The following is a 7,713-nucleotide window of genomic DNA, read 5'->3' on the forward strand; positions in this document are numbered from 1 at the left end:
GGCAACACTTTGCTGGGACATAAATGACACCAAACACCGAAGAACGGGTAAGAAAAGAAAACTAGAGAAATGCAATGGCTGAGCTATAGTGGATCCGAACCGATGCCATCTACACTCACCAGATAAACCGCAAGCAACAACTACTAAGGCTATATGCATGCTATGCAACGAACAAATGTAGCAACCAAATGCAATAAACAAGCCGGACTTTAAACTACTGATTTCTACCGGTTTCTACCGCTCGCGCTGACTAGGGCTTCCTACAGCCAGGCCTGCTCTGATACCAAGCCCGTGGCACCCCGGCTCAGAGAAACCGGAACGCCCCGTATTCCAGCCCAGAGATCAAGGAGAAGTGTTCTGGAATACAACACTGCTTAGCATAGAACAAATCAGCTCTTTATTGCAATCTATATGGGTACAAAGGGGTTACATCGGCACGGCGACACTACGCCTGCCACGGTTGCACCATGCAAGCAGCAGAACAACGTGAAGCAGCGGAATACTTCTAGCAGCGGAACAACGACAAAGGTGATGAACTCCACTCCGCAGGGACTCTGGCTGGAACCCTTATCCTAGCTCGCACGAACGGAAACCACGACAAGCAATCAAGCAATCACGGCATGACCTGCAAACTGGCATGACACGCCAGGTCAGAAGATTGAATGTACTTGCAAGCTCACAACAACCAAAGCAATCAAGACAAACAACAACATGGCATTTACAGGTTAAGCAGGAATTATCATGAGATCATCAGGATAACATGGCATGAACAACATAAACATGATACAGCTAGAACAATATGACCAGTGCATGAACATATAAATCTGACGATACTAGCATGCAACATGATGACACTATATGCACCACTTATTTTGCTCGGGTTACCTCGTAACCAACACATGCATCACTTACCAACCTCGGACATCACACGATCATCTCAGGATCAAATCAAGCTTGGTATAAAAAATACCGTAGTAATCATTAAATGACCACAAGGAGCTTGATCTTTACCCACGATTCTCGCACAAAATCACGAATATCCAACAACTCGGCATCCTCGATACCACGGTGATCATTCACGGATCACATAACCAACATATCTCAGCATCGAACCGGGGTTGTTTTTAAGCACATTATTATTATTATTACTGTTGACCCATAGTGTGACCGACATGAACTGGGCCCTTATCCACATGCATGGCTATCGATAGATTTAACATACACTCTACAGAGGTTAGTACACTGTACCCACACCACGGAACCCATGGCCTCGCACTCCCATTCGGGTGGACCAACGGCGTTCCGACAAAACTGTCCTACTGCCATGACACCCTCCCGGCCACTCTGACAAACTCCCCTCTGGGATAACTCCTGGGTGGCCCCGTGCCTACCAAAGGCACCAACGACCACCGTCGTGGCAAAACAAAAACGGTCCCAAACGGGGACAACCCGGGTATAACAACAACAATGGGCACACAAGGCTTATGTCCGCCTACCTGATCAGGGTAGTGCGCGCCCATAACCTTCCGTCGTTGGAGGCACCGGCGAGAGGTATGACAATAGACCCAGTTAGGGCCTTCCCATAAAGGCAAGGGTGGCTGCACTGGTCAGCTTGATATGGTGGCACCATGACTAAGCCAACAGTTGTTCAAGTTCAATTTAATCCGGTTAAACTTGAATGCAATATGTTGAGCCATGATAAAATAACATGATGCAATTACAATGCATGAGCATGATAACAACATAAGCATGAGGGTACAACATAACTATCAACCATATCAACAATGAATCATATCCAACTAAGCATAGCATAATGACGAGCATGAATATCACAAGTACAACACTACTCATAGTATAACATAACCATTAAGATCAACAACAGGTACCATGCAAGAACACATCAATAACATAACCGAGTAAATACTTAACCAATTAACAACAAGGAACAATGCATATCACCGGTACTCCGTAACCGACGACAGTCATGCACCGAAGAACATGACCAACCCAACATGTATTACTACCAAGCATGGCCAATATGCAAATAATACTAATAATTAGAACATGATAACAGAGTGCAAGAAAACATAGCATGACGGTAACCACCGATCCATAAGTATAACCGAAATAACGACCGCAGCAGCAAAACAAACATACAGTTATTTAAAGATTCAAGTTTAAAACCAATGCTACTGCATGGCTATCATGCAAATCGTGGTTGTGGCTTGCCTAGGGTGAAAGAAATCACCGGGAGAAAGTGCGAGAAGCTTGCGGAAAGAATCGCCGGAAAACGTTCTCTCTCGGAGGGGGCTGATTAAGCGCAAGGGCAAAATGGTCATTTTCAGAATGTTAAAACATGGTGAAAATGATACCAACAGAACGGGCTCGACGATACGAAGAAGTGGGCTTTGGAATCACCTCATTTGGAGTTAGGAGCAAAAAGATATGATAGTTTTTCTGCCAGGGACCTATTTGTAATAAAATCATCACAAACAAGCCCTTAGCCAGAAAAATTGAAAGCGCCTTTTCTGGATTTGCGTTTTCCAGAATGGAAAGCGTATTCTGGCCTGAAGAAGAAGCAGCACACACTTTCAATAAGTGAAGGCGTACTCACTGTAGTACATCTCCACTTATCCAGCGTGGCGGTGGCGGGGTCGGCCTCTGGGTCGCTGATGGCTGGGGGCTGAGGGAGTCCTGGACTAAGTCTAGCCTATGTGAATATAGTAATGAGTATCCGCCTAGCCGGACTATGCTCTCCGGTCTATATAGACACCAGAGAGATCTAGGGTTACATGGAGTCGGTTACATAGAAAGGAATCTTCATAATTGGTCGCCAAGCTTGCCTTCCACACCAAGTAGAGTCCAACCCGGCCACGGGTACAGTCTTCGGCCTTCACATCTTCATAGCCCATCAGTCCGGCCCACTGATAATAGGTCGGATGCCCGAGGACCCCTTAGTCCAGGACTCCAGGTCGCGGGCCCGAACCTGGGTAAACATTGTGTCCCCCGTCTCCTGTTACCATCGATCCTAGATGCACAGTTCGGGACCCCCTACCCGAGATCGGCATACAAAGGAGGCAAGCAGCCTAGGTGCGTAGGGTAACCTCTATATGTTCTTCTTGATGGTATTTCCACTTATTTCTCAGGACCCGCACGCTGCGCCCTCTTGATCCCGGCATGTTAAATAGCCCGGACGCTTATCGCACTATTTGTACAAAATACGCCTTGACGTATCCATCCAGTTATAATGAAAATGGTTTGCGGCCCAGTTTCTGTGGTTTTCGCTTCTTACTTCATTTTATTTCGATTTGCTTATCGACTGCATCCGTACACTCTGGTACGTTTCATATTCGCCAGGGGCTCCCCATCGCCCCATAATATGGCAACAAAGTCCGAACACTTTATATATATATAAGTTCGGAACCCCGAATTTAGCATTATATGCATCGGCTCTGAATCATGTCTTTGGTCAATAGTTGGGTTGCCCGGCTCCTGTGCTTGCTACCCTACGTTCCGCTATATCGGCTAGGGTAGTAAAGGGAGAACTACTGTGATTGTGCCCTGGCCTTGACCGGATGAGCACCTCAGTAGAGAAAGCCGAAAACTGACTGTCATGATGCCCCGAGAGCCGGTCAGCTGTTCGGAGGTCAAAAATTGTTGGAGATTTTTTCCGCATTCCGCGAAGGATCGGCACTTCCCGATCAAGCGCCGACAGCACTCTGGTTCATATACCAGGGGCTGCGCACATGTTTTATTATAAAACTCCTATGGCTAAGTGAGGGCGTTTAAGCCTCATAGTCTGATTGCCTGGTTCGTAGCGCTAAGCAACTCCTTCAAGGACCATATAATTGGATAAAGATTGTTTAGATACCATCCCGAACACCTCCGTACTACCTACGTGAGGGCAGAAGCCGACGACTGGCCAACCCTCAGATTTCATATAACACGGCCGCATAGGAGGAAACAATTAAAACATAACAAGCATTATATTACACACCAGCTTTGTTTTTATCATACAAGGCATGGACAAAACACGAATGTACTCATTCGAAAATAATGTCCTGCCCATATTGCGCTGCTGCAAGTCGAGACCCTTCTAGGACATCCGCAAAGTATCGCTCGGGTGTGCGGTGCTCCTTGCCCTCGGCCGGCCCTCGGGCCACGTCAACAGCGTTCATCTTCGCCCACCACATCTTGAAAAGGGCGAAAGCCATGCGGGCACCTTCGATGCAGGCCCATCGCTTGACGGTGTCCAGCCGCGGACAGGCTTCGACTAGCCGCCTCACGAGTCCGAAGTAGCTGCCGGGCATAGCTTCGGCTGGCCACAGCCGGATCATCAAATCCTTCATGGCTAGTTCGGCCACCCTGTGCAGCTCCACCAGCTGCTTCAGCTGATTAGTGAAGGACACGGGATGCTCTGGCATCGCATACTGTGACCAGAATAGCTTCTCCATAGAACCCCCTCCTTTGGCTTGGTAGAACTCCGCAGCATCTGATACGCTGCGTGGTAGATCTGCAAAAGCCCCTGGGGAACTCCAAACCCGGGTTAGTAAAAGGTACTGCTTCCGCATACTTGCTTTGCATCTTAAATGCCTTACCCGCCGTGATCTTCTTAGCCTCCTGGATCTCCTGGAGGGCGGCCTGGGCCTCATTCCGTGCAGTCTCCATGCTCTGACGAGCCTTGGCGAGTTCGGCCCCTTGAACCGACGCATCATGCTCCAAAGCCTCGCATTTTATCACCGCATCCTGGAGCTCCTGCTGGACCTCCTTGACCCGGGCCTTGAGCTTTTTCCAGGCAGCTTGCTGCTGGACAGCCTTCTCCTCGGCTTCACCCAGGGCCTTTTTTAGGGCCTCGACCTCAGTCGCGGCTCCTGCACATATTACGACACTACGGTCAACTTATAGCTTACGAACACACAGCGAAGTCGTCACTCACCTTGCCCCTCCTGGAGCCGAATCTTAACCTCGCCGAGCTTGTTCTCGGTCCGCTCCAGCCTCTGCTTCAGTTCAGAGACTTCGGCAGCATGTGCAGTTGCGGCCAACATTGAGGCCTGCTTATTGGTACATATTAAGTTAGTCTCCTATAACAAAGGATCGATCCTCTATCCGGTTCTTCTCGCCGAATATCAGACAGTGTCTCAGGGGCTACTGACTACATGGGGCTTTTCTCTCTCTATGTCACTTACCTCGAAACCTGTTAACAGGTTGCTGCAGGCTTCGTTCAGTCCACTCTTGGCAGACTGAACCTTCTCGATCACCGCACCCATAAGGACACGATGCTCGTCCACGACGGAGGCGCCTCGTAGCGCCTCCATCAGGTTATCCGGCACCCCTAGATGGACAGGCGCCACCGGTGGAAGCGGCGCACCCCCCTCCTTCAAAGGGGGCTGCTCACCCGACTATGGAGCCATAGTGGTCTCCGGAATCGTATTCGGCTGAGGGATGAACTGGATGCGGCCCTCTTCACCAGTCTCCATGGGGATCGGCTCCCCCATCTGTCCGGCAGTGGAGGCTTCACCTCGTGGCGCCTCCCGGACAGCGTCCTGGGCTCCTCCCCGGTTCGGAGCGGCCCTCCGGGACAACACTTCAGTGTCCTCCCTGGCCCCGACGGAGCCAACGAACCTCGAGACAAGGATTGTTGGATTCGGTCGCGGGCCGGACTGCAATAGTACAGTTAACTATGTCAAGATAATGGAGAAAAAGGGTCGGATGTGCGCATGAGCGAGCCATGTCACTTACGATGCGGCCTGGGGCTTAGTGCGGAGGCGTCGTTCCGGACTGTTGTCAACGTCCCACGCGGTGTCCTAGCAGGCTGCGGTTCCGGAGGTTCCGGAGGTTTAGGGATGCGGCCTCCCTAAACCGCTTTATCAGCCTGCTAGGGGAAAAGGCTCGCCCCCTGTACCGACTCATGAAGAAATCCACTCACTTCGAGTGGAACGACCAAGCAGACCAAGCCTTCCATGAGTTGAAGAAGATGCTGACCACTCCACCTGTCCTGGCGGCGCCGACTGAGAAGGAGCCCATGCTCCTTTACATTGCCGCGACTAGCCGAGTGGTCAGTACAGTCATCGTGGTCCAGCGCCCAGAAGAAGGCCGAGCCCAGTTAGTCCAGAGGCTGATATATTATTTAAGCGAAGTACTGTCCACCTCAAAGCAAAACTACCCGCACTACCAGAAGATGTGCTATGGAGTGTACTTCGCCGCCAAGAAGCTGAAGCCCTACTTTCAAGAGCATCCCATCACGGTCGTATGCACCGCCCCGCTTGCCAAGATCATAGGCAGCTGGGATCCATCCGGCCGGGTGGCTAAGTGGGCCATTGCGCTGGCTCCTTACACAATCTTCTACCAGCCCCGAACCGCCATCAAGTCCCAAGCATTGGCTGACTTCCTTGTCGACTGGGCCGAGACCCAGTGTCGTGGTATTCTCACGGGGGGCTTGCGGGTCGACAGATGCCACAAGGGCTTAGTGTGAGGGTAAGACTGCTGCTGATAGGACCGGGAGCGGGTATGCGAGTAGCACGTGCTAGTTTACCCAGGTTCGGGGCTCTCCGGAGAGATAATACCCCTACTCCTGCATGTCTGAGTATATCTGATATATCTGGTACAGAGTGCTCCTGGAGCTGTATCTTTGGTCAGTGCCATAAGCATCTAACTTTGTATATGCATGTGGCTGGATGAACATGCGTGCTCTAGTGGCCGAATGGCTCTTGGCCGTGGGTGTGTGCGTGAGCATGTGTGTGCCCATGGGACTCCATGTGAGAGTGGATGGATGGATGGATAGCTATATATAGTGTGGAGCTAGCTTACTATCTAAGCTATGTGGTGGTATGGCAGCAAGGCATGGTGGGGTGTCATGCTTGTCCCCTGGGTCACTTCATAAATAGTGCCAGGGGACAAGTGACACTATACATGATGGCGTCGAGGTACAGCCGTCTCGTCCGCGGTATGGCCACCACGTCGGGGTCTTGTCGGTGTCGGGTCGGGCTGCAGTCGGCAGCCGGCTGGTCGGCGCAGTCGGCAGCCGACAGCTGGCCGGGCAGAGCAGTCGGACGGGGAGCCGGCAGGAGCAGCCGGGCAGTCGGACTGAGGGGCTTTGCTAGCCCCGATTTCTTGAATTATTGTCTCGCCGTCTTCGGGGTATCCGTGGCCAATTACTCCGACAGTAGCCCCCAAGCCTCCGAGCAACTTGGCAAAGTTGGGCGGAGGTTTTTTGGCGGGTGTTCATGGAAATGATCATGCAAAAAGACAAAGTTAGTCCACGCAGGTATATCAAATGATTGCTTTTAGCATTGCAAGTTTTATGCGGAGGGTGCCGACTCGGTTTCGTCCGAGCCCCCTTCAATCTTTTTCGTGTTCCCTCCGCTCTTTGGCTTGTGCTCTCGCTTGCCGGACAACCGCTCTACGGTCTGTGGCTGAGAGTGGGCCGCGGAGTGGAGTGTACAATACTCAGACTCTGGGAGCGAATTTAACCGAGCAGATACTCATAAATAAAACGGTCGGGTTGCCCGAACCGTTTTTCTTCTCAGACGTTTTTCGCGTGGGTGGCCTCCAGCGTTCACTCTTGCTAGCCGGACTGCCGCTCTGCGGTCTGTGACTAAGAGTGGGCCTTTGGTACCGCGCACGCTACTAAGCCGTCTGCGGGAACAAACGTCTCAGGCCAAGCGGCCAGCCCCTGGGCCAACTCTGGCTGGCGCCGGGGCGAACAGTGCTGCA

The sequence above is a fragment of the Aegilops tauschii genome, chromosome 2 (assembly GCF_002575655.3).
Source record: "Aegilops tauschii subsp. strangulata cultivar AL8/78 chromosome 2, Aet v6.0, whole genome shotgun sequence".
NCBI classification, from domain to species: domain Eukaryota; kingdom Viridiplantae; phylum Streptophyta; class Magnoliopsida; order Poales; family Poaceae; genus Aegilops; species Aegilops tauschii.